This window comes from Phocoena phocoena, chromosome 18 (genome assembly GCF_963924675.1).
Source record: "Phocoena phocoena chromosome 18, mPhoPho1.1, whole genome shotgun sequence".
Classification (NCBI taxonomy): Eukaryota; Metazoa; Chordata; class Mammalia; order Artiodactyla; family Phocoenidae; genus Phocoena; species Phocoena phocoena.
Window position 1 is genome coordinate 33,961,619 of NC_089236.1, and position 7,368 is coordinate 33,968,986.

Genomic DNA, 7,368 nt, shown 5'->3' on the forward strand with positions numbered 1-7,368 from the left:
TCTTTGTTGTATATTTTATTCTGTAATTCCGAATAATGGTAATGCTGCCAATGCTTAATTATATTGGTGATTCTTAAATCAGATGCATCTTCCTTCTTATTTATGCTTATATTACTGATTTGCTGAAAAAGTCCACAGAAATTGAGAAAACACAAACTTTCTTAATAATCCTTTTGCCAGAACCTATAGTTGTGAATTTTTATGGACTCCAGAGCTGAACTAGGACCCTCAAGAGAGAAATACAGCTTTCTCCAAAGTGCCCACTATTTACTTATTTTCCACTGTTCATGCTTTTCCCCCAAGAAGCGGTACTGTATTACATGCTCTTTGGGTCCACATGATCATTTTTGTTGTCTTATGTAAAAGCCAAGTGTATTTTTGTTGGTTTGTTTGGAGACCAGGTATTCCATGGAACAACTAGCACATTTTTGGAGAATCTTAATATTTCTGGACTCCTGACTTACCTTTCCTGAGGGTCATGCCCCAAATAGAGCACCCTACTCCAGGACTGGAGGCAACTGGTAAATTATGGTTTCTCATTGTAGAACTACTTAGCAAGGAGAAAAGGGACAGGTCAGTAACCAAGTGTCATGGAATGGATTCAAGACCGAAGACTTTTTGACTCCTAAATGAAGCGTCCCTCTTCCACCAAAATATTATGGTGCAGTCCAGCCTTGTCCCCTTAGATACTGGTTGGGTGCTGATGCCCTCGTAGGTGTGAGAGGCCCTGTTGGGGCTTTTGGTGGCTGAACCTTAGTGCAGCTTGCTGTGCACAGAGTAGAGCAAGGTCATATGTTCTGCCCCCTTGAAAGGCAGCTTCTCATTGGAATAATAGTGTACCACTTCCGGGATGCTGTCAAAGACAGCATGCATCTGATTCAGGGTATACTTATTGTCTTTGGTCTGAGCTGCTATGATGCGGACACATCCTTGACTAGTCTTTAGTGCAATGGAGTAACTACTGGTCCCTGACTCGCTGTTTCAAACTAGGTGCCCAGCTTCTTTACAGGGTTGTAGTCGACTCTCAGCCTCAACACGGGTGATGGCACCATGATACCAAGGCTGTTTCTCCAGCAGCAGGGCTGGGTCCAATCTTTCCCCCTCACTGTGGTCAGAGAGGGTTGGCTTCAAGATCTTCTGGGTCCAGCTCTTCTGTCGGTGGTGTTGCCTCACTGTCTCCTCCTTGAAGGAAGGTTGCTCAGAGCCTTCAAACTGAACCGACATCTCCCGCACGTTCTGCTCCTTCTTCCACTCCCAGGGCTGCTCATACTTGGCCACAGGCCTCTCATCGTCCTGGGGCAGCCGCGCCTTCCGCTCCGGCCCCTCGGTGCGCTGGCCGCCTTTGGCTGCCGGCTCGTAGGGCATGTCGTACAGCTGCGGCAGCTTCCCCATCAGCTCCTTGGAGTTCCATCTCTTGGCCAGCACCTCGAGCTTCATGCTGTTCTCCCCTGGCTCACAGGGGCTGTCGAGCAGCTGAAGAGCCTTCACCAGGGGGTCTTTGGAACCTCGTCGTCTGATTTCTGTTATCATTGGCTGTGCATCATAGGGTTCCATGTATCCATCATTCTCCCCTACTCTCTCTGCATCCCTTTGGCCTTTCGTCCATTTAGCATCATAAGGGTCAGCGTAGTCTTCTAAAATGATGACAGTGTCTTGCTGCTTAATAATCTTGCCCTTGTCCAGTTCAGGTCCCAGGGAGGAAGGGGAAGAGGACATGCAGGAAAAGCTGCTGTTGCTACTGCTGCTGCTACTACTGCTGCTGGGGTAGTTGCTCTTCCCATGCTTCTGAGTGTCCACCTTGATGAGCCTGTTGACGTAGGTGCTGCAGCCTGAGCTCTTGGCCGCGCCCCGGTGGGGCTCCTCCTCGGTGGCCCAGGAGTTCTTGTGGCCCTTGCCCGCGGCACCCTGAATCAGACCCTGCAGGCTGTCTTGGGATAGCCGGCTATCCTTGAGGGGGCCAACCACGGCCTGGCGCTCCCCAGCTCAGCCGCCGAGTTCTTTCGTCCCTTGCCCAGGGCAGGCCCCGTGCCACCCGCCTCTGAGTTCTTGCTCAATTTGCCGCCTCCCCCGCTGCCAGGCTTGGCCTGCTCCAACACTGTCTTCAGGTTCAAGGGGAACTCCTTGAACTACTTGGCCGCCATGAGGGGCGCCTGGCCGGCGTGGCTCAGGAGCGTTGTGGCCATGGAGCAGGCGAGCGAGGAGGCCCAGCTTAGACATGGAGAAGCGCCAGGGGCTGGGGACCATTGCATTCCCTGGGGCTGGGGCGCTAGAGGCCGCGGCGAGGCCCCGTGATGGCTGCTTCGCTCATCCTGGGCCGGCTGTCGCCTACACCCCTCAGGGTGGGGCCCCTACGGCCTGGGGCGGGGGGCTCGGGGCGCCCAGCGGGCAGGCGTGAGACATCACTCTGGACATGGACGGCAACAGGCATGACGCACCGGGGTCCTGCCCGAGCTCGTCTTTAGCGCCTGCACAGCAGGGGTCTCCGTAGGTCTCCGGGGGCGGCGGGTGCTTGTGGCTTACCCTGTGTTTTCCTCCTGAAGTGGGAGAGGCTGGGCCCACGGAAGCCCTGAGACAGCCCTGCCCACTCTCCCGGGGACCAGGAGAGATGAAGCGGAGGCAGCAGGAGTGTCCCTGGCACCGCGACAGACGGTGGGCCGCCAGCGGGCAGCCCGCCCTCTCCAAGAGTCTTTATTTTAAAGTCTGTTTTTTGTGATATGAGTATTACTACTCCAGCTTTCTTTTGATTTCCATTTGCATGGAATATATTTTTCCATCCCCTCACTTTCAGTCTGTATGTGTCCCTAGGTCTGAAGTGGGTCTCTTGTAGACGGCATATATATGGGTCTTGTTTTTGTATCCATTCAGCCAGTCTGTGTCTTTTGGTTGGAGTGTTTAATCCGTTTACATTAAAGATAATTATCAATACGTATGCTCCTATTTCCATTTTCTTAATTGTTTTGGATTTGTTTTTGTAGGTCTTTTTCTTCTGTTGTGTTTCCTGACTAGAGAAGTTCCTTTAGTATTTGTTGTAAATCTGGTTTTGTGGTGCTGAATTCCGTTAACTTTTGCTTGTCTGTAAGGTTTTTAATTTCTCCATCAAATCTGAATGAGATCCTTGCTTTGTAGTGCAATCTTGGTTGTAGGTTTTCATTTTAAATATGTCCTGTCACTCCCTTCTAGCTTGCAGAGTTTCTGCTGAAAGATCAGCTGTTAACCTTATGCGGTTTCCCTTGTTTATTATTTTCCCTTGTATGTTGTTATTTGTTATTTTTCCTTGCTGCTTTTAATATTTTTACCTTGAATTTAATTTTTGTTACTTTGATTAATATGTGTTTTGATGTGTTTCTCCTTGGATTTATCCTGTATGGGACTGTCTGTGCTTCCTGGACTTGATTATTTCCTTTCCCATGTTAGGGAAGTTTTCAACTATAATTTCTTCAAATATTTTCTCAGTCCCTTTTTTTTTTCTTCTTCTTCTGGGACCCCTATAATTCAAATGTTGGGTGTTTAATGTTGTCCCAGAGGTCTCTGAAGCTGTTCTCAATTCTTTTCATTCTTTTTTCTTTATTCTGCTCTGCAGCAGTTATTTCCACTATTTTATCTTCCAGGTGACTCATCCATTCTTCAGCCTCAGTTAATCTGCTATTGGTTCCTTCTAGAGAATTTTTAATTTCATTTATTGTGTTGTACATCATTGTTTGTTTGCTCTTTAGTTCTACGTCCTTGTTAAATGTTTTTTGTATTTTCTCCATTCTATTTCTGAGATTTTGGTCATCTTTACTATCATTACTCTGAATTCTTTTTCAGATAGACTTCTTATTTCCTCTTCATTTGTTTTTTCTGGTGGGTTTTTTCCTTGCTCCTTCATCTGCTGCATATTTCTCTGTTTTCTCATTTTGTTAAACTAACTGTGTTTGGGGTCTCCTTTTCACAGACTGCAGGTTTGTAGTTCCCATTATTTTTGGTATCTGCCACCAGTGTGTGAAGTTGGTTCAGTGGCTTGTGTAGGCTTCCTGGTGGAGGTGACTGGTGCCTGTGTTCTAATGGGTGGTGCTGTATCTTGTCCTTCTGGTGAGCAGAGCCGCATCCAGTGGTGTGTTTTGGAGTGTCTGTGAACTTAGTATGACTTTAGGCAGCCTCTCTGCTAATGGGTGTGGTTGTATTCCTGTCTTGCTAGTTGTTTGGCATGGGACGTCAAGCTCTGGAGCTTTCTGGCCATTATTTGGAGCTGTGCCTTAGTGTTGAGATGGAGATCTCTGGGAGAGCTCTTTCTGATGATACATGGGACAGGGAGGTTTCTGGTGGTCCAATGTCCTGGACTCAGCCCTCCCACCTTGGAGGGACCCAACACTCTGCCGGAGCACCAAGAACCTGCCAAACCCACAGCTCAGAAGAAAAGGAAGAGAGAACAAAACAAACAAAAAAAGAATACAAAAAGGAAAAATGAACAGACAGGACAAATGGTAAAAACATTTGTCCTTTTACCTAGGACAAATGGTAAAAGCAAACCTATACAGACAAAATCACACCAAGAAGCATACACATACACACTCACAAAAAGAGAAAAAGGATAAATAAATAAATAAATAAATAAATATATATATATATATATATATATATATATATATATATATATGAAGAAAGCAACCAAACCAATAAACAAATCTACCAATGATAAGAACTAAATACTATACTAATGTAAACATAAAACCATAAACAAATTAGATGCAGAAAGCAAAACCCAAGTCTACAGTTGCTCCCCAAATCAACCGTCTCAATTTTGGGAACATTCGTTGTCTATTCAGGTATTCTTCAGATGGTTTATCAAGTTGATTGAGGGGATTTAATTTGCTGCTCCTGAGGCTGTGTGGAGAAATTTCCCTTTCTCTTCTTTGTTCGCACAGCTCCTGGGGTTCAGCTTTCATTTTGGCCCTGCCTTTCCGTGTAGACTGCCCTCAGAAGTCTCTTCCCCACCCAGACTGGAGGGGGTTACAGCAGTAGTTGATTAGGGCTCTCTTGCTCATTCAGGCCAGGGGGAGGCAGGGGTACAGTAGTCATATTGGAATGCAGGACTAGCCTGAGGTAGCAGAGGCTGGTGTGATGTTACAACAGCCTGAAGCACACAGTGTGAGAACAGGTGACAATGGAGCATAATGAGCTTGTCAAAGGAATGAAGCACAATGCATTTGTAGCTGCTGCTGGGATCCAAGGAACCTTAGGGAATCCACTTGGGATACTGAGCTAATTTACCTACCAGCATTATTGCCAGGTATATGTTAGGAAATTGAGAAGCCAGGCTTGTTCAGCAAGAACATAAAACACCATACAAGTCATTGTGGAGAATATGAGAGCCCAAAATCTTAAAGAGGAAGATGAAACCTGAGACAGGTTCACAGTGGTAGTAGCTCCTTCAATAAATAAACTTTTTGACCATCTGCTGAGGACAGAGTACAGATCAATGGGCTGATGTGCAGAAGAAGAAAAGAAGAGTTCTAGCCTTTAGGAGCTTACTGTCTAGGAAACAAGATATATGCAGATATATGTTCATGATACTGTGAAAAGAGATAAAAAATTTCTCAAAATGGGTATAAAATATAAGGAATATCTATTTTAAAATAGATTGGTCATGGTGAGATATAATAGATGGTCAAGGCTTAATAGAGGAGGTTATTTGAAAAGAGTTATGAAAGTTGAGTATACTTAGACCAGGGAGGGCAGAGATCTTGTATGAGTGTATCACTTATTTGTCCTTCAGACATGGCACACATCATTAATCAGTCATGCTCTCACTGAACCTGGAAGCAGCATTAATCATTCTCAATAAAGTGTTTCAGGAAGACCCTACATTTTATCACAGATATCATTAGAGTTGAATAATGTTTACCATCCCTAATTTCTACAGAGACATTGAGGAAAGGGACTTTCAGGCATAGGGTATAGCATGTACAAAAGCTTGGTCTTGGAATTTATGTTCCAGGAACAATAAAAGTCAGGATTTATATTGAGTATTAAGAGAAGCGAGGTTAGGTAGTTGCAGTGTGGCCTAATAATAGAAGAGCATAGATGCCCAGTTTAGGATATTAGTCTCATTTGGTTACTAAGAACCAGTGGAAATTTTTTGTATGTTAACCATACCTCAATACCTTTATTGAGGTATGGTTGACATACAAAAATTTGCACATATTTATTGTATAATCCTTGATGAGTGTGGAGATAAGTATACACTTGCGAAACCACATTTATGCTATAAACATATCCATCACCATCAAAAGTTTCCTCCCACTCTCTTTATTTATTAGTAGTATTATTTCTTTTTTGTATGTGATAAAAACATTTAACATAAGATCTACCCTCTTAGCAAATTTTTAAGTATGCAGCACATTATTGTTTATTATAGGCTCAATGCTATACAATAAATATCTAGAACTTATATAATTGAAACTTTTTATCCTTTGACTAATACACCCTGTTTCTTCCTCCTCTCTCTGGCATCCAGTATTCTACTCTCTGCTTCTGTGAATTTGACTGTTTTAGATTCCTCATGTAAGTGATATCATGTAGTATTTGTCCTTCTGTGTCTGGCTTATTTCACATAGCACAGTATTCTCCAGTTTCATCCATGTTGTTGCAACCAGTGGATTTCTGAAAGCAAGTTCATGGCAAGATAATAGAAGCAATGTTAAATTTTTACATAAAGTAGATAGAAAAGGGATATTATGTGGTTTTTTTTGTTTGTTTTTTTTTTTGTGATACACGGGCCTCTCACTGTTGTGGCCTCTCCCGTTGCAGAGCACAGGCTCCAGACGTGCAGGCTCAGTAGCCATAGCTCATGGGCACAGCCGCTCCACGGCATGTGGGATCTTCCTGGACCGGGGCACGAACCCGTGTCCCCTGCACCGGCAGGTGGACTCTCAACAACTACGCCACCAGGGAAGCCCCTTATGTGGGGTTTTGTCATTATTTTAGGGCCCAGCATGTGAAACACTTCCCAGTAATTTTGGAATTTTCCAGCTTATGTGGCAGAGCTCATCTCTCACTATAGAATGCAAAAATACTCACTGTTCTAGGATCCTCTGCCACTAGGGAATGAGCACATGTTTACAAGGGTATTGTGAAGAAGTCAGGTCCACCTGGGATTCAGTCTGAGGATGGGTGGCAGTCAGTAGTATCCACAGAAGCATCAGGAGCAGAAGGAGCTACTTCCTGTTTCCAGAAAAAGCAGAGATAGCAATATGCCAGGATCAGAGTCAGTGGAATTGGCAGGGCTAGGAACAGCATCAATGCCTAACAGAAGAAAGAATATCAGCAATTCTCGCAACATTATGCTGTAGCTCCTGGCTGTTTAGCCTCCAACCACAGTTTGGGACT

At 44.6% G+C, this 7,368-nt stretch overlaps 1 pseudogene; it reads right to left on the reverse strand.

The window, feature by feature from the left end:
- Positions 1–753: 753 nt before the first annotated feature.
- On the reverse strand, positions 754–2,249 carry LOC136137805 (SH2 domain-containing adapter protein E pseudogene; annotated as a pseudogene).
- Positions 2,250–7,368: the final 5,119 nt, after the last annotated feature.